Genomic DNA, 19,664 nt, shown 5'->3' with positions numbered 1-19,664 from the left:
ACTGCACCATGAGGAGCGGGAAACCTTTTTGGGTTTTTTTTTCCATTTGGGGTCCTTTCTCGTGTTTGAGCCTATCTATGAACAAAGTGGTATCACTACAGCATAATACTGGTGCATTATGGTATGATGGTTTCCTGTCTTGCAAACAAACAATTCAGCTAATCTAACCGAGCAACATCAATGCGATAACTTCTCTAAACACTCAAACTTTTAAGTGTGCAAGACCGCAGCTCCATTCTTTTGTTAGAGGTAGAGTTATAGATTGCAGGTTCAATCCTTGGCTCCTGCAGTTTACAAGTTCAATTCTTGTGCAGGACACTGAAGCAATTACTCCTGAAGACACTATATGGTGAATGAGTGTGTAAATGATTAGCTGATGAATTGCTCTAATTATAAGTGTGTTTGAAAGGGTGAACACCTCCAGAGACTTGAGACTTTAAACATGGAGACTCAATCAGTCTCTACAATCTACCTTTTATGTTACACTTCGTTTCTTCAATCCACCAACACAGAAGAAAGGCAATAGGTCTTTTTTAGAGGTGGACAGCAGGAGGTAATTTTCAATTTTACAATATACAACTCTTGACTTATTTGTGTTGTAAAAATGTTCACTTTTAAGTGGATGGATTACTTATTTCCACTGTATTTCTGTCAGCAAACTTTCAGAATGTTGCTGTTGTTGTTGGAAAAGTATGTTTGGAAATGCTTTATCTCTATCTCGTTTGTTGTTTTGGCCCCAGAATATTCTTCAGTCTAAATTTGGGCAATGTGAGTCTTATTTTGGTGATTGTGTTCTGTGCCTGACCTGTGGAAATGCACATGTTTTCCCATTGGATGAAAAGCAGCCAGGAGGTGACAGTGACTCCTTCCAGCAGGCTGAGATAGAATCCGATTTGAATCGGTGTGCTGCTGTGAGGTAAATGGATCTTATACCTTGATTATTCATGACTCTCATATGTGTCCTTGTGTGTATATTGTTGGCAAACAAACACCTGTAGACACAGGCTGAGCTTGCACACAGAAGAACCATTCTAAGGTCTTCAGAGATATCTATCTAAAGGTGAAACTAGCTCGCTATTAGATTCAGGCCTGTTACTTCTGTACTCAACAGAAGAGAAAGCATATCTCATAACTTAGAGGAGAGTACTGTAATGACACACACACACACACACACACACACACACACACACACAGAAAGCAGTGTGTCAGATTCTATCCAGCTGAGCTAGGCAGAGTGTGAGCTAATTCAACCCCAGGACACAGCTAATTACGCCGACACGTCCTATTGGATAAAACTCTCACTAGTTAATGGAGAGGGAAAACAGCAGAGGGAGAGAGAGAGGAAGAGAGCAACACAACAAAGTGCATTAAGTACAAGCCATGCATGCTAAATCTTCTAATCTCATTGTGAAATAAGGCAATGTGATATCATGCAGATGTAATAACCCATATACAGATTAATAACAATAATGCTCCATGCCGCTGCAGCATAAAAAAGACCTCCCCCCACAGTGACAGTGGCCATATTTAACCAAGCTGGACCTCCAGGCCATTTTCTCTCCGGTGTGTAAGAGACAGAGGAGGCCATAGGCTGCTCATGAGTGGGCCTTTTGTCTAAAAGGTAATGAGTGATAAGGAAAGAGGGTACATAGATGATGGAGCTTGATGAGCAGGCTGGATGACAATGAGGATTACATTCATGTTTTTGAGCAAAGGGGAAGAGAAATCCTAAAGCCAGAGGGAAGAATGTGACAGCTGATGTGTGAAAAATGATGTGCTGCAGCTGCATTTATTACATATATTACTCCATGGTTCTCTTATGTTAAAAGATGCTTTATGAGGCTGATACAAATGTTAAAATAATTAATAATAGAAAGAAGGGTACCAGCAGACACTCTTTTTAAAGATTTTCTAATGAACATATTTGAAACAAAGATATGCAAACAAACACTTTCATTAGAATCCTTAGATAATTTAAGTTTAGAACCAAGTGTGCCCATTTCAGTGATTTTAAAGAAAACACTTACTAGACCAAAGGCCATTGGAGAACTGGTGTGTCTGACAAATATGCTGACACTAAAAATGATGTAAGGGTGCTGCTTCATTTTTATTCAAAATTCATATGACCAGCAAAACATGATGGAAAAGGTTTTTGTTTTTTTTAAAGATATTTTTGGACCATGTTTGCCTTTATTTGATCGGACAGCTGAGAAGAGACATGAATTGTTGGGAGGAACGAGTGGGGAATGACATGCAGCAAAGGTCTGAGGATGGATTTAAACCAATGGCCGCTGCGACGAGAACTATAGCCTCTTTTCATGGGGCGCGCAACATAACCACTAGGCTACAGGCACCCCTGGAAAATGTTTTTTTTTTTTTAATATTATTAGGCCTTAAGTTTTAGTAAGTTTGGGGCATTAAATTGTACAACACATCTTTGTCCTGCAATAAGCTGTTCATAAGCTAGGCTTATTATGCTAGCTATGCTAATTGAAAAAGAAGATCTCCTGGCTTCACTGACATGATAGTTTATTTTGTAGCCTACTAGAAAAGAAAGGTGTTTGACATGACTCTTATTCCATTGAGGTATAATTTGTACATCTATGCTCTGTAATGCGACTCGTAAGCTAGAATCCTGTTTGTTATGCTAAGGAAACAAGGGAGTATTAGCATTTAAGGTTCACTAGCATGGACAGGATATTTCTTTACACAGTAAAAGTAAGGCTGTCTGCCATTAGTTTTGATATTATTTTTGAATAGGGTATTGGACTGACATACAGTAGCCTATATGTTCTGTTATCCTTTAAGTAAGCTAGGCTACTGTTCACTATGCTAAGGAAACAGAGTTTAGCACACCTACGGCTTCAACAACAAAGATAGGCTAATCATTAAAACTGTAAAAAAATGGCAGCTTGGTGACAGTAAAATTTAACCCCAGTTATGATACTTGCCACTCAAGATAATCAAATCCACAGCTACGACAAAAACTAGCCTACTTGTGTTTTTAATTAACTTCTTTTAAATGTGGGCTAATTAATTTGGTATATGCATTAGTACCAATCGTCTGACTGAAAAATCAAGCAAATAAGCTAATGTTTTCAAGATGCCAAACACAATTAGCCTATTTCTAAAAGATCCCCCAAAATTAATACATCTCCATGTTTTCATGTGCTCTTGGTTGGCAGGCCTAGGCTATGTCTCTCTTTTATGTTTGACCAGGGTCACATCTCCAGAGAGGCAGAGAGAGAGAGAGATTTACTGCCTGGGGGTGAAAAATAAATCAGGATACAACAGCGATGACTCCGGAAACACGGGCACATCAGAAAGCAGACACACATAAATAACATTAGCTGCAAATGTCAACATCTCCATATTTCAACATCGGGAATGCCAGCGAGTGTTAAGTGGCAAAATGCTCATTCAGGAAGGAAACTGTTGGATTTATTTGCATGATTATAGACCATGAAACTGAACTCAACCTTTCTAAAGGAGACAAACTTGTCAAATTAGTTTTTTATAGAAGAAAGTTGTTTTTTTTTCACAGTTAAAGGCTACACCACAAGGCTGTACTGTGCTGTGAAGTGAAAGACATTTCGCTGGAGGCGCTATCCTCCAAAAAAGGCTCTAAAAAACACCATTACACACACATGCAGTCTAAAAGTGAACTTAGCGGGTAAAATATCCACATTACAAATTTTCTCAGACGCCACACACAAAAAAAGATGATGGTGAAGAGGACTCGGAGGAGGATGAGCGTCACGACGATGAGCGTCTTCAGCTGGTGGGCAGGTCATCCCTCATCCTCCTCTTCTCTCTGTTCTCTGACTCAGAGGTCAAAGCCCAGAGGTCAATGAGGCCAACTCTGCTTCTTCATGTCTTTCTCTATCTCTCTTCCACTTCCTCTCTTCCTCCATCTATTTCACTCTGTCGTTTTGTGTTTTGTCATCCGTTGTTAATTAAAGCAGATGAGCAGAGTCGTCTGGCTGTCATACTGAAATGACTTGTTTAGGCCTCAGTATTATATACACACTGAGTATTTACAATATCTTACAGTAAGGAGGACATTTTAACGGATGTTACTGGCCGACATCCAACATCTCTGCCTTCAAAGTTACTGCAAATGTTTCTATCATCACCAGCCACCTTTTACGTGTTTGTAATGATTTTTCACATAATCATCAACAGATGAGTTCATATTAAACATCCCTACAGAAGGCCTTAAATACTGCAGCAAACCAAATGTAACCTTCATTACCCTTGATCTATTTTCTCTGAAGCCTTTTGCCTAGTGTGAAGTGTGCACTTCATATCTGTGGTTTTAAGTCACACTCGGTGTATATCATGATGTGTGTGTGGTGGAAACCAATGCTTAAATAGAACACCTTTTGAATTTCATTTTTATTGTGATTTGTGGTTTTTGGTACAGATTATGTCCACACATCCTTAATAGGATGAAATGAAAGCTGCTTCATCTTTAAAGCTTAATGGTAAATGGTTTGGGGGTTAAGTGTCTTGCCCAAGGACACAACGGACATGTTTTTGCAGGAGCAGGGGATTGAACTCGCAACTTTTTCAGTTGAGGGACTACCAACTCTACCAACTAAGCCACAGTTTTAATGAAAACAGTTGACATTCTGGTAAAAACTTGTACTAAGTTTAGTCAAGAGTTAATTCAGAAGATAGATATACTCTCCTTTCAGACTGTTTCCATATTTAAAGTCTTTATGATGAGCTACACCAACCTGCTCCTGGAAACAGAAGCATGATTATGCTACAGATATGACAGTTGTGTCAATCTTTTCATGTCATTCTCAGATGTTCATTTTTACTTTTGAGGAGTTTTTCCAATGGAGTCTGAAAAGAACTGAATCTAATACTCATGCTTCTATATGCACTACAAAAGCAAACAAGACCATTTTCAAAAAGATCGAACATTTCTAGACCTGTCCTTTTAAATACCTGGAACTGCTGCTGCTGTAAAACTGCTTTCTGTTGACATTTGAAGTTTGACTGTTAAAAGAGAGATTTGCCATCAAAATCACTAAAGTAATGAGACAGGAGGTCCTGCTTTGTCCACAGGGGTCACCAAAACTAAGACAATGCACCTCACAGGACCTTCAAACAATGATTTTTTTAAGCACTTGAGTAATTGATGACAATTCTCTGTTTATACGTTTTTTTCCTTGAGTTTCACTCTTCCAGTGTTAACTCAGTGACTTTGAACCATAAATCCCACTCAGTGAAATCACCCTGAGAGAAAGCAGTCCTTAGAAAACTTCAGCAGAGTGAAGGTCATTGTCAGTGATTAGAAAGGACTTTGCATGATATAAGCAGAGCCAACAATCCTCAACAACAAAGCATGATGTGAAGCCTGCTGACACAAATCCAACAGTCCTTCTGGCTCTCGGTTTGCAAACCCTGCAGCGGCGTGCTAAGTTGGTCACTCCGCAGCCTTCAGTCGCAGTGAGAGACAGTGAGGCATGACAGCCTGACTAGACAAATGAGGGAGTGAGGCAGGAAGAGTATTACAGGGAGGGATGGAAACGCAGTCATCTGCAGTCACATCAGATCACAGTGACAGATTTTTCTAAGAAAATATCCCTGAGTCGGACTGCTTTAAGGCAGATTGGACTGGAGTGGAAGCTCGCTCATCTGTAGCTTAGTACACAGATGCATCACTATTTGTACATAAACACATTAAAATTCAGTCTGACAGTAATTTAGTTTCCTTGGAGATTTCACTCCTAGACGTACAGGAAAAGCATAATACCAAATTAACCACTTACAAGGAACTGCAGCTGCATTCTGACTTAATCTGAGTTTTTCCAGTAACTAGATCAGTGGAATAAGGAGCTCAGTGATCCCACAAACACAAGAAGACGAACTAAAGCCAAAATGTGTAGCCACTGTGACTGCCCACTCACATTTGAGAGACTGCCTAACTGAACTTCTTAAAGGACATTCTTATGACAAAAAAAACAACTCTGAAACAATAGTAGTGGTTGAAACCAAAAAAAAAGCCAAGGTACAAAAAAGCCACAGCCAGCATTTGGAGATGGAATTCAAAAGGTAAATCTATACCAGTGGGTACCAGACAAAGATTTATGGGACACCAGGGCAAACAGAAAGAAATGTCAACATTTAAGTCCTCAGTGTAAACACATGAAGTGAAGGCTGACCCCCCGGCCAGAAGACTCCAACCTGCAGAAGACTCCAACCTGCTCAAAGTCCTTGTCTCAGTATCCGTCAGTGAGAAAACTTTATTGGCCGACTGCTACGTCTCTTGTTCCTCTGATCTCTCCTTTACTCTCCCTCCTTGATGTGAAAAAAAGCCTATTCTGTAAAGTGAGAAAGGAGCCCTACTTCTTTGGGGGCAAAGCCTTGACTGGACTATTTGATCCTAAAGGAAAACAAGGGGGTAGCACTGCCTCGCTAAACCCTGCATGGGCTGCTATTCATTCATGTTTCATCTCTTTATACTGAGTTAAGTATTATTTACTTAAGCACAGTTATGCTGCAGACAAAAGACGGATAGTGTTACACTTTCTTCACCTTGAAATGAAATGATACTTTATGAAGGACTGGGGAAAAAACACATTGATTTCCATAATACCTGGTACCAGAGTGAGAGAGGGTACTTTGTACATGCTTCCAATAAAGCATGTACAAAGTAAGTCTATGTATCAGTTTAAGTCATGCTTAAAGTGCACAATTTTGGAACTGAACAAAAATTAGAGGCACTTAGCCTAAAAGATGACCTAATTATCCATATAAACAATAAGGAGTTGAACTGTTGCTCAAGAGCACTTCAGCCAGGTTTCCCTCTCAGGATCCAAACTTACAATTGCTTCATTAAAGAGCCTCGTGGTTTGACTGCTGACTTCATCAGAAGCTGTCCACAACATTGGAAGTTATTGTAAGAGGAGCTTTGGCTACACTAACACCACTTCTTTGTAGTGAAAGGACAGAACTAGCAGCCTCTTTGTCTCCAACATCCCCCCAAACCGGATCACACACAGCCAGCCACATTATCAGAACAAACAATCTCGGCCTTTTTCTTGCACGTGGTTACACATACACACAGACACCCAAACACACATACAAATACACAAACACACAACCACGTATAGGAGAGGCTTCCCTTTTTTGGGGTCAGTTTTTCTAGCACCATCCGCAGAATCCCCCAGCGCCTGCTTTTCTCTGAGGCTTTGTGAAGTGCTGATGGTCAGCATGTGCCAGTCCATATCCCCCCCTGCCCCCCAACAATCCACACCTCTACAACCCACCCCATGGGGGCTATTGTCCTTAATGTTGTTTACCACTGGGATAACGCTGAAACTGCATTGGGTTTTGTAGGGAACAAGGTGACACCTCAGGCAATAAAAGATGTAGCCACAGTTGAACCAAAAAATAAAAATGGAAAAGGAAATGTGCACATACACGGGAAAAGTGCAATATGTAATTAAAAATAGGTTCATTACCAGTTTTGCTGTGTTAAACAAAACATATGCAGGAAAAAGATAGTGTCATCTGCATACAGTGATATATGATATTGAATACTTGAAACATGCGGGTAGTATATTGAATGTTGGGATGTATGATGTCAAAACAAAAATGCAAATTGTTTAAGGTTTTATTCCTAACCATTAGATCTACATTAGACCAACTTGACATTTAGCCACATTCTTATGAAAGGTGCTGTACAAAAAAAGAAACTCAATTCATTTGAATCATGCTCTGGCTTAAAATGTCTCCACTTGGCAAACCATGAAGGAGGTCTTTGTCTCTTCAGACTGACATCGTTTTATTGACATTTTAAGACTGGAAAGATAAAGTGTACAGATACAACAAAGGGAAGTAGTGAAAGTGAAGGTCTCCTGACCCCTCCTCATGTGACAAACCTAAAAAAAAATTATACTGCTGCAGTAATTTCCCAATTTCCTAAGCGTGATATGAAGAGACATAACCAAGACAAAAAAAGAGTATCTTAATGTCATTTCTTAATGCACTTTTCTCTTTCCCATTCAGAGAATATGAGCAACACTGTCTTTCCATGAACTGAATCTTAACAGCTTTGCTTCAGGCTAAGGTCAGGTGATCCTGCTCAGAAGGTAAAAGGTGTCACACCCACTGCCAGAGAAAAGACATTTTCAACTGCTTTGACAAAATGGAACAAAAAGAAGTTTTCCACAAAGCAAAGGGATTCTTTCAAATTTGTTCTGTAAAACAAGATCAGATATACGTAAAATAAGCCTTTAGGAAGGTACTCATGGCTTAGTGGTAAGGTCGTACCTCATGTATAGAGGCTTTGGTCCTCTTTGGTCCGGGTTCAAGTCAGACCTGCGGCTCCTTTCCCGCATGTTCCTACCCATTGTCTTATCTATATGGAGGCAACCCCCCAACAAAAAAAATAGAGGCCTCAGCCACTTCTAAAAAATGTAAATTGAGATTTAAATGGTAAATGGACTTGAGCTTGTATAGCGCTTCTCTAGTCTCACCACTCAAAACACATTTCACACCACGGGCCACACTTAACACATTCACACACAGGTCTAGTTAAACCAAGGGGTTTAACTGGTATAACCATAGAAACAATAATTGCTCTAAATAAAGCACTGGACTTGCCCATGTGTTACACATAAAGAGCTAGAACTGGTAGCTGCCATTAAAACTCCATTCATCTGACATCCAATTATAGCAGTGTGATGTGTGGGCAATTGCACACATTTTTGCCAGGCGTATAGACCAGTTTGTTGGCTGCAGGCAGCCTGGTTGGGCTTTGGACATGTGCCCATGTGACTTGAGTGTTGGCACATGTGACAACATGCACACATACATGTGGATGCAGGCACATGTCTCGCCTGTCTCAGGTCATCTTATCAAAGCCGTGGGCTCAGCTAGAGCAGAGGGCCATGCTGTTTATGTGTGTTACTCTCTTACAAATTGTGCATAAAAATGTTTTGGGACAAGATTTTGGTATTGGTAATTTGTATTATGATATTGTACTTGCATTATACTCCACTCTTGCTTTAGCTGCATGGGCTGCTGTATGAAAGCAAACTGTCTGTTCAGACAGCAAAAGAGACGGAACACAATCCAACCAACCCATTAACAGTCATCAAAAGGCAATTCAGCAATCTGCTCTTGGACAGTGTTTCTTAACACCAACTCCATTCTTTCCTCTCAGGTAGCTAATTGGACTGTAAACAATGCAGTGTATTGACAACAAGCCATAGCCAGAGTTGCCTTATTGCTATCCGCTGTTTACACGAGGAGCCCCAAAAAGTTGGCCATCTTTCGCGGATGCTAGCAGATGAGTTTTGAGTTTTGGTGTGTTTGTTGGTGGTTGTATATGTATAGCTCTGTAGACATTTCTGTGTATAAGAAGATACAGAGATATTTACAACATAACCAAATATATATCATGACATGAGATAAGTAAATCTGTTGTCCAGAAAATGACTCACCAACAGTAATACATTCCTTCTTGTGGGAAGTGAAAACTGGTGTGGGTGTAAGGCCTTTTTTGTTTAATGACGCATTTTTTTCAGGGTTCAACTGCATACATCTGCTGTAGAAAAATAGAGCGAATAACTCTGACTTCAGCAAAAAACAAGAGTCCTATATCTAACACACAAGTCATTCAATCAGCGTGTGTCCCATTCCTCAGGTACTTTCCACCAATCAGTCTGGATGTCTTTTCTTTCCTTCCTTTGTAGTGTATCATTATCTGTTGGCTGCTCCCATTACTACCAAAGAAAAAAAAAATCCAGAATGACCAATGAAAAAGTCTACATTAAGGGTGTTTAAATAAAGCAGAAATATACTAGTCAACTTAAAAGTGAGTTTTACAAAAGAAGCATGTACGTTGGATGAAAAGACCTAAAATCAATATTTAGTCTCATTCGAACACATGGTACCATTGGTCACTGACCACATAAATCCAGCCTGTGAATGAGCCAGGTCTCATTGGTATTCCTGGATGCTATTGCTAGGTAAAAGGTATTGATGAGCTGATAGATGCACGTGGCCTTGGTACGTGACTCTCTGACATGAGTTACAGTGGCTGTCCCTGAGGGATTTGTATGAGCGTGTTTGTGTGTCCTTCAGGGAAAGACAGTTATGTCTTTATGGTTAGGGTTCGCACAAATTGTTTCCATGGCGCTTATCTATCATTGAGACCTTTATTGGGCTAGGTTCATTCCACCTTTCATAAACACCAGGATGATATTATTTGAGTTACACAATAAGGTATATTTTCTTGTGTAGTGTATGAAATAATGACAGTAGAATGACGTAACAGGACAGGGCAGGAGGTGAGAGTGGGGGAGGGGACTGATTGACGGTGTTGTGGCAGTGCAACAAGCTGCCATGCCCCCTTTTTTTTTTTCTCCTCCATCCATCTGTTCCATTAGGATTACTCATTTGTAGAGAGATTGAGGAGGAGAGAGGAAACGGTGGGAGGGCAAAGTCTGGCAGAGGAGGAGATCCATCATTAAAACCTACAATACCTGAATTCAAATCACTTTTCCACGATATCTTTTCCAGTCAAATGAACCGCTGGGATAATGACTCACTGTTGAAATTATGGATCGGTGTTATATAGTTGAGTGTTCTCAGGGGGGCTATTCAGGTAGCACAGATTGCAATGAGAGATAAGAAACATTGTAGCGGTGTGTTATGTAATACTCAACTGCAGCGCCTGCTCTGATTATTAAGACATTGCTCCCATCTGACATATGTGTTTTATAGGTCTTTCTTTTTAACAAAGTGCATTCATCATGCTGTGCACCACTGGCCTGCTGTCTGTCATCATTTTTTAAATCAGTTTTGTTCACACCAATGTGTTGTGTTTCTTGGGCAAGTGTTTTTTGCCCACAAAAACCTTTTTTTTTTAAGTATTTCAATTCTAACTTTTTAGAATCCTTCCTTCCTGTCTTTATATGTTATATCTTAGTGTATTATTTCCTCCTGGTAACGATTGGAATAATGAACCAGGTTGACATGTGTGAGAGACACTCGGGTAAAAAAAGAAACAACTTACTTGTAATGCAAAGGTCCATATAGCAGAACGAGAGGTGTAATACTCCACAAAGGATGCATCCATTTAACGTTGACTTTTTCTTTTGCTTCTGCCCAATAATGACAGAAATATGAATCTTCCCAAACTGCCATGGAAACCTCTCCCTGAAGTTATAATTGTCTGTATATCGGTCTACTCTGTTTGAATCTGTTTTAAGCATCTTCCTGTGACATAAACTCATTCAGAATTTAAAAATAACTGGGAAATTGCAGTATATATTTTCTTGAAATTGGAAGAGCATATCTGCAGACCTTCCTGCATGGTTTATTCAGTGTGTTATAAAAAGCATCTGTGCAGTATGAACCTCTCAGTTTTATGCACGAGTGCAGCAGCAGGTGGTGCCTGGACATGTGGCTCTTATCGTTGGCCTCATCTTTAACACATGCTGGGCTTCCATACTCTCCTGTCACCTCTCTTGGTGTTGACATAATGTCATTTTTCATGTTTTTGAGGCAAATGCTTGAGCATGCTTATATTTCATTGCACTCCAAAACATGCATATCAACAGCACACTGCAGCTCATGCAGGGATTTCTGCTCATTAACTCACTTGCATTCTCATACTTCTCCAATGAGTTAGCTTCTGCATCAGTCAAAGGGTATCATCAGTCACTGCCAGTTGTGAGACGTGCCTCAACACTCGACAATTTTTAATCCGGCACTGCATCTCCAAACACAATGATGTTCTGCTGTCAGTTACAGCCCCAACTATGTGATGCCCACGCAAATCACCAGCATAAATGCATAATGGTGCAACAACAACAAGAGTGAGACAGCGCACAGCAAAATAGCCAATATCACTGAACATCAAATGCAAAAGGCCAGACATACCATCAGCAACATTTCGATCAAAAGCTAGAACAGTGTGACGTGGGGGTCTTAAAAGAATGCTATGAGTGTAGCATATAGGAGCAAGCAGGAAATTAATGCAAATCATAAATACAGTTAGTTGTTGTGATTTAACCTGATTGGTGCACACCAGGTTGAACAACAGCCAAATTATGGATACGATAGTGAAGAAGGAAGATGAATTAATTTGCGGTTTTTGACTTACCTGTGAGGATTTAATCCAGGCCACTGTTTGTTTTTGGGAAGTGGTTCAGACCTGCAACAAAAAGAAAGGACATTAGATGTTAATGTGGCTGTTTTCAGCTTAAATTCAGGCAAACTCCAATCAACTTCCTCACATGACCAATGAGGTAAAATGGAACATGAGAGAAAAAAAAAAGAAGGTGAACCAGACCCTCCAGAAGTTCTGTGTCGTTGAAATAAAAAATGGGTTTCTTATTTTAAAAAGAGTACCTCTGATGAATGCAACCAGTTAAGAAAATATAATCGAGACAAAGCAAGCAGACTTCAATTCATTCATCAATAAACGCCCCTGTCACACGCTGCGCGGCGTGAACACATCCTCCAAGCTCCCAGGGGAATTCCCAGTAAATGACTGTCTCGCTGAACACCAGGCCTTCAATCAATAACCAAAATGTCTCCAGTCGTTTTTTATTACTTTCACCTCCAGCAGGGGACACAAATGAAGGTTTACCCGGCCGTACACATACTAATTTAGATGCCCCCCCACCTCGTGCAAATAGGCTTCCCAAACGTGACCATGAATGCATTATCATAATCTCCAGAGAGACCCTCCATTCATCACACATCAGCAAAACAAATGCGACAGACAAAGAACGTGAGTGCATTTAGACATGGAGCCATTAAAATTGTAGTTAGCTCAGAGGAGAGAGATGGTGGATTATGTGAGTATACATTAATAAGCCGAGGTCGAGCTGTTTGAACTTGACGGATGATGTAAAACGATGAGAAAGGAGTCTTTGTGGCAGCAGTATCTCATCCATGTCATCACAGGCAGTTCAGAGAGAGGTAGAAAGAAAAAGGGATGGGAGGACTGCCAGCAACCAGACCCAACCCCAAGCTGTGATGCGTTACCATGGAAACAGACGGATGAAGAAAGAAAGAGGTGAGAATATTATTTAATATCTCATTTCAGCATGTGAAAATTGATCTGAATTGAAGTTAGTTCAGCTGAAGGAGTATTATTTGAAAGATGGAATCTGGAAATTTGAATTTATTTAATTTATTATTCAGCAACTGAAATAAGCAGAACTGTACACTAAACTGGGATAAAATGAGAGAGCTGATGTTAATAAATAGTGACAGCAACGCTCAAGGACATGAGAAAACCCCGAGCGGGAGAGGCAAAGCGAGGTTGATGGGAAAAAGAGTGTTTTGAGAGTGAGAGAGAAAGCATGAAAAAAAATGAAGGGCGAGTGGGAATCAGAAGCATGCATTATTAACAGGCAAATCTAAAAGCGCTTCATCAGAGTGCATGTGAGGGGGGTGGAGAGATGTACAGAGACAGAGAAGGAAGGGCTAGGTGTTGGCAGAAGAGAAGCTAGCAGAGCTAACCCCGAGCTCCATCCGTTAATATAGAGATAAAAACAGACAACAGAAAACAGAGATGTTTTCTCTTTATAAGCAATAGTCCATTGTAGTTTTTTGTAAAATATGCAGAGTTGCTTTTTTACAAAGATAATTCGAATTCACTCTTTAAATTACAAAAATAACTTTGTTAGCTTAGCCTTAAATAAAGCCCTTAATTAAAAAGGGGAGAAACAGCTAGTTTAGTTTTACACAAAGCCCATGAATATAAAATCGGGCATATCGTGTCACTAACTACGACTTTATGTCTCATGTTCATCTATGAAACTGCAACTAAATAAATAAAATGCAAATGAGCTTTTTGGGTGATTATGTGCTTAATTATTTCTTGGCCCGTGGCGGTAACTTCAAAGAGCAATGCTAGTTGCTAGCAAGCTAATGGTGTTGTCTACACTCCAGGGGCAATGTCAAAACAAAAAATGGTGTTATTTTTATGGGCTAATGAATGAGCTACAAAGGTGCTAGTATGACAATTGAGTTTCTTTTAGACAGGAGGTAAGCTTAACTGTTTACCATTTTCTAATCAAAGCAAGGCGCAGGCTACTAGCATGCCAATAGTATTTATTCTACTATCAAACTATTGGCAAGAAAGCAAAAAAGTATATTTTTTCAAAATGTCCAACTATATACTTTGATTAAATCAATAAGGCTACATCGCTAACTATTGTGAGGATAAGCCTATTTCAAGTCATCACTTTGGTCTCTGTTTTTCGCTGATGGTAACATAAATTCAAGCAACATTTTCTCTTCCAAATATTATCTGTCATTTAACATAAGGGTATGAAAGGGGTCTGGAATACAACGCTTTGATGTTACTCCCTTAATATCTTGCAAGTAACATGTTTGAAAAATTGCAGGAACAATAATCACAACAAGATGTGCACTAAACACACTCATTGCAACATGTAAAATATTATGAAACACAGCATATTCCCTAAGTTAAATGCAAAGAAGATACATTTACCAGCTAGCCAAACCATGCATTATAATACAAATGTATTATTAAAGCCTATAGATTCCTATAAATCATCTTGCAGTATTTTCTAACCAAAACAAGACAAGAAGACACCTTAAAAGCATGCTCTATAGAGCAATTGTTTTTTAATCGGGCTGAGTCTTCAGAAGAAATCATGGAGCAAAAATAGATCTGAAATGTCCAAATCTTTAGAAGGGAACTAAAATATCTCTTTGACAACAGTGTGAATGTGAAATGTAAGCTCTCTGAATACTAAAACAATCCCTGGAGTTAAGGCCAGCGTTTCTAAGACTGTCCTTTGGTCCAATTCCTGCCTGATCACTAAAGCCAAGTGTCCAAACTGCCTGGTGCAGTTCCACTCTGATTTACTATCTGCTCTTTCAATTAGCTGACTGACTTTATGGATCCACTGGGAACCAATACGCTGCATGTCAATGAATGATTTGATGTGTTTGCGGTATGGGGGGGGGGGGGGGGGGGGGGGGGGGGGCTTCAGCCTGTGATAGAATAACTGACCCCAGGCATGAATAGAAAGGTGGGTGCACTTGTGTGTCTGTGTGTGTGTGTGTGTGTGTGTGTGTGTGTGTGTGTGCTGTAACCCCCCCTAGACTGAGGGACCTTAGCAATCAGCCACAGTAGCAGCTGCCGCAAAAAAAAACCCACATAGACACCATTATTACTCCATGGCCCTGAACGCCTCTTTCTGCCTTCATCTGTTTCCTACACAATATTGACACACAACCTGGTGAATTAAAACAACCCCTAAGGCTCCTCCCTATTAAAGGGTTAATAACTCACATAATCAAATGCCTGCAAGCAGAGATAACTTTAAATGTGAGGGGAAATGAATATTAAGACAGAAATGTGACTTTGAATTGCTTATATGCCAATTTAAACTGAAAATGTTATTTATAAAAAAATCAGACCTGAATATTAAAGAGAGGCAGCTACGGTGTATCACTTGGTACACTAAAACTTCATTATCTCATCTCAATATTTAACTTCCTTTCAAATTAGATTCTAAGCATTAAATCAGTGCATACCCAGCAAACATCCTAAGAGGAATATCTTGGCTGTCTTTCAGGGAAGTTGCTTTGAAAAAGCCATGTGGTCCATATGTCACCAGTACAGTTGCAGTCATGTAATAAAATGGAACTTGAAATAAACAGTGTAGCATACAGTCTGTATTGCTTACAGCTCAGTGCTCAGGCTGCCAAGAAAACAGACGGACTTTTTTTTTTTTTTTTTTTCCACTCTTCGGAACACGTTTCATTTCCACACAGCGAGTTGCCCCGGAGCTGTCCATCCCAAACAGCAGAAAACACAAAAGCAACACTTGTGTGTTTCAATGTCGGCAGCACATCAACACAGGAAAGAGGATGAAGGCATGTACATGTGTCCTTTTCAGATTCAAGATGAGAGGGGAAAAAAAAGCAGTAATGCAAAATACATGATGATTGTGAGACGTGTATCCCGACTGACTCGGCAGAGAAGCACCTGGGCAGCGACGACTGTTTGTCTTCAGCCTGAAGGCTCTTCCTCCTGTTATTGGACATACCATCTGTGTGTGATTCCAGTGGAGGCCTGAGGGTTATTTATTGCTCTGCCTGTGTGTGTGTTCTCTGTCCATGCACATCTGCTTACATGCACCTTTTGTCACAGAAAATGACAAACGACCTCATTTAGATTGTCGCCCTATTGCGCTAAGTGCACCATGTTTTTGTGTCAAATACTGTAGATACAATGTCCCAAAATCCAATCACAAAAACATTGACTTAGATTATTATTGCATTTCCTCCTGCGAATAAGTAAAAAAGCTTTGATTCAACTGAAGGGATTTCCCCCAGGGACTTAAGGAGGTACTCTTTGAGCTTACACTTTAGAGAACAAGGTCGAAATAAAGTCCCAAACGTTCTCTTCTCCAAAAAAAAAAAGGGACTTTGGGGTGGGACGTGCAGTCATCGACATTTTTGATTGGTTCAATAGTCGTAGCATCACACGTCAGCGTGATGTCTCACCTTAGTCTTTACCGGTCTTTAGACTTGCTGGAAACAAAAAGGATGCAAATGGATCACAAAACTCATGATTCAGATCATCTCAGGGTTTTGAGTAACAGATGGATCGATTTTCAGATTTGATAAAAAAAAAAAAAAAAGGTTATTTATGATATTACGAGAGAAAGGGGCCAATGATAAGCTACAGAATGTTGTCACAACCAACCACCAGCTGATACTTTAAATTCAATTAAATACAGACACAGTAAGCATGTGTTTTATATGATACAAAGTAGCTGATATACATTCAAATATCAACAATTAACTTCTCTTTCTGTTTGTAAGTCCATGCATAACTCGCTCAACATTACTTAAACATTTCTACAGCGCATCTCAAACGTTGCTCAAACATGCAGGTGTCACTGCAAACCATGTTTGCCGCATTCTGCCTGCATGACAGATGAGATTGGCCCGGATGCGCTATGTGTTCCTGTGTCTGACTTCCTGTCTGGGTTGATCAAAACACAAGCATTAACAGAGAGTGACACAGACAGAAAGCGGTGCACACCGGTACAGTTGAATTAAGCAGTATGTTTAGAATTGTGGTGAAGTTAGTTGTAGAGTGAAGAGGTGTGATGACTGTCAGATAGCCGACTTTACAATTACTTCACATCCCACAGTTGCTGACCTGGTCGTGGGGAGTGATGGATAACTGATCAACAATGAGAGGAACTTTTTAGTCCTGGGTTCTTTTGGTGGAAACAGCTTTTGAAAATAATGACCAAAATATGTGAAGATCAGATTTTTCTTCAGGGGCCTTTTGCACTTTTATATAAAGGCTCGTTTTCAGCCTCCTCTGTTTGTTAAAAACAGATCATGGTATCAACACCAGTAGCAATGTAAAGTTAAAAACAGGAAAAATATATCATTATGCTATGAGGCATTGCTGGAGAGAAAAATCCCACACGCTCGTGTCTGAATGACCTTTACAGCTTCTCTTGAAGTCTCCACTGAAGAGTTCCAGCCCATACATTCCTATGTTATGGGTGTTGGACACAGACACTGAGATGGGAGACTGGTTACCATGGCTATTTGAAGGTTTTCTCATTTTAACAGGCTGTGTGCATCCTTCAGATGACAGGTCACACACACACACACACACACACACACACACACACACACACACACACACACACACACACACACACACACACACACACACACACACACAGTCCAGTCCTGCACAGAAAGAGCAGTCAGAGGGAGCTTGGTTTAATCAAAGAGATTTACAGCCTCCTGGAAGTTTTTTTTTTTCTCCTCTCTGCAGAGGTGAAAGGGACAATTCTCCCACTGCAACTGTTACCTCTCGACTCCACACAGTGCAGACGATGAAGTCCTCATGAATGTCACACATGCACGCAGAGACGGTAAGAGCAAGGGAGATAAATCCAGATGAAGAAACAGTAGGAAGTAGCATTCCTCTGTTAAGCTTTCTGCAGCTGACGGAGAGGGAGTGTATTGTTGAATTGTCCAGGTATCAGCTCTCTCTGGGGATTGGATCCAATCATCAGACTCGTTGTGCGGCCCCGGCAGACTGGGGGAGTGTATGAAAGCGAGAGTGAGGAGAGAGAGAGGGAAGGAAACATGAGAGCGACAGGGATGAGTCGATGAGAGTGGGAGGTCCAGAGCAATAGAAGACGAAACAGACTGGGGGGGGAAAAAAAAGTTGATTCGACGGGCAGTTTTGGCCAACATCGATGCAGATGAAAAACCTCGCCATATGACGCTCGGCTCCATTAAGTTAGTCACAGCGAGCGAGACGCCTGCCTGAGAGTTAGATTTCTATGTTAATACAGGAGTCTGAGGCTATACTGCAGGGATTTGAAAACCTCATTTAGTACAAAGAAGCACTCAGAAACATGGATTTAAGAAAGACTTCTCTGCCTTTATCAAGAAGCCCCATGCAAAGACGCACTGTGTTTGGGCTTACTATGCAGGAGATAAAAATCCAACAAACCAATCTTACACAACAGTGGCTCACTGGCCTGGTGGGACACTTCAAATGAAAAGTGTAATCCTTAAACCTACTGCGATGGTTGTGTAACATTCTCAAGTTCTGACCAGCTTAAAGATTGTCTGCTATTTTAAATGCCGTTTTGCCACTGCCCCGAGGATGTATTCTGCTGTAGTGCTTTACATCATGAAGATAAAAAGAGCCTTTATTATAGAAGCCCTAAACAGACAAGCATCCATACATTTGAGACAATGACAATGAGTAGTTTCTGGTTATTTTCTTTGAGAATTGTCTTTTACTAAGAAGGCCATAGGCCAGTCAATGACATGCCTTATTGCTATTTGCTACACCAATGGAGAATTAGGTCTATTTCTATTATTTACTGTTTTTTTAATTCTGGGGCTAGGTACGAGATAAATAATTCAAGGGGTCTATTCACAAATGTTTCCTCATTTCTCAGCACCTCCCAACGAGGAATTGAAAGAGATACGCAAGGAAGAGACACAAGGAGGGAGGAGAGGAATTTGCCAAATTAGAAATCTTCACTACGTTGTCAGGTACTGATGACCTCCACCTTCCACCTGTAGTGATGAACCTAGCAATTACTGTAGGTGATTTCGAGTCAAACAGTGCACCTGATACAGTCAACCCAACGAGTCGTCTGCACCCCGTCATGCAGCTCAGCATGCTGCAGCAAACAAAAGGAGTGAGCATGGCCTGCTGCAGAACTCTTAATTACTCAGGTGTGGCCTGATAGGTTAGATTTCTCCACACCAATCATGCGGAGGACATATCCTCACTCTGTGCTCCTCCAGAAGCCTCCTCTCTCCTCCATCCTCGTCTCATCTCGGTTTCATTGAAGCAATTGGAAGATCCTTTATAATGGTTGTGGTAGAACAATGTCCAGGTCCATTGAGGAGACAGGACGTGAGGATGGGAAAATGAATGTAATGAAAAGCACTCAAGATCTCCAAAACAACCGAAAATGACTCTCATCAAAGGAAAACTGAGCAGATAAAATGTAAAGATGCATGCCACATAGGGCTCTTATACTTTACATTTTCAACAGCGAGTAGATTATTAAAAGGAGCAGGAGGAGATTTGTACAGAAGTTATGAAGCTCTCTTTATCCTTTTTTAAA

The 19,664-nt window shown here is 40.4% G+C and overlaps 1 protein-coding gene across 11 annotated transcripts in view; it reads right to left on the bottom strand.

Moving 5' to 3' along the window:
• The window catches only part of nrcama (neuronal cell adhesion molecule a), a 57,419-nt gene that overhangs the window by 19,812 nt on the left and 17,943 nt on the right, over positions 1-19,664 (bottom strand). For all 11 annotated transcript variants that reach the window (XM_065951136.1, XM_065951139.1, XM_065951135.1 and 8 more), the window contains exon 2: positions 12,137-12,187. The gene's annotated coding sequence lies outside the window, so the exon portion shown is untranslated. The remainder of the gene's footprint in view (positions 1-12,136; positions 12,188-19,664) is intronic.

This window comes from Labrus bergylta, chromosome 23 (genome assembly GCF_963930695.1).
Source record: "Labrus bergylta chromosome 23, fLabBer1.1, whole genome shotgun sequence".
NCBI classification, from domain to species: domain Eukaryota; kingdom Metazoa; phylum Chordata; class Actinopteri; order Labriformes; family Labridae; genus Labrus; species Labrus bergylta.
The sequence above is the reverse complement of the archived record's forward strand: the minus strand, read 5'-3'. Positions and strand labels throughout refer to the sequence as shown.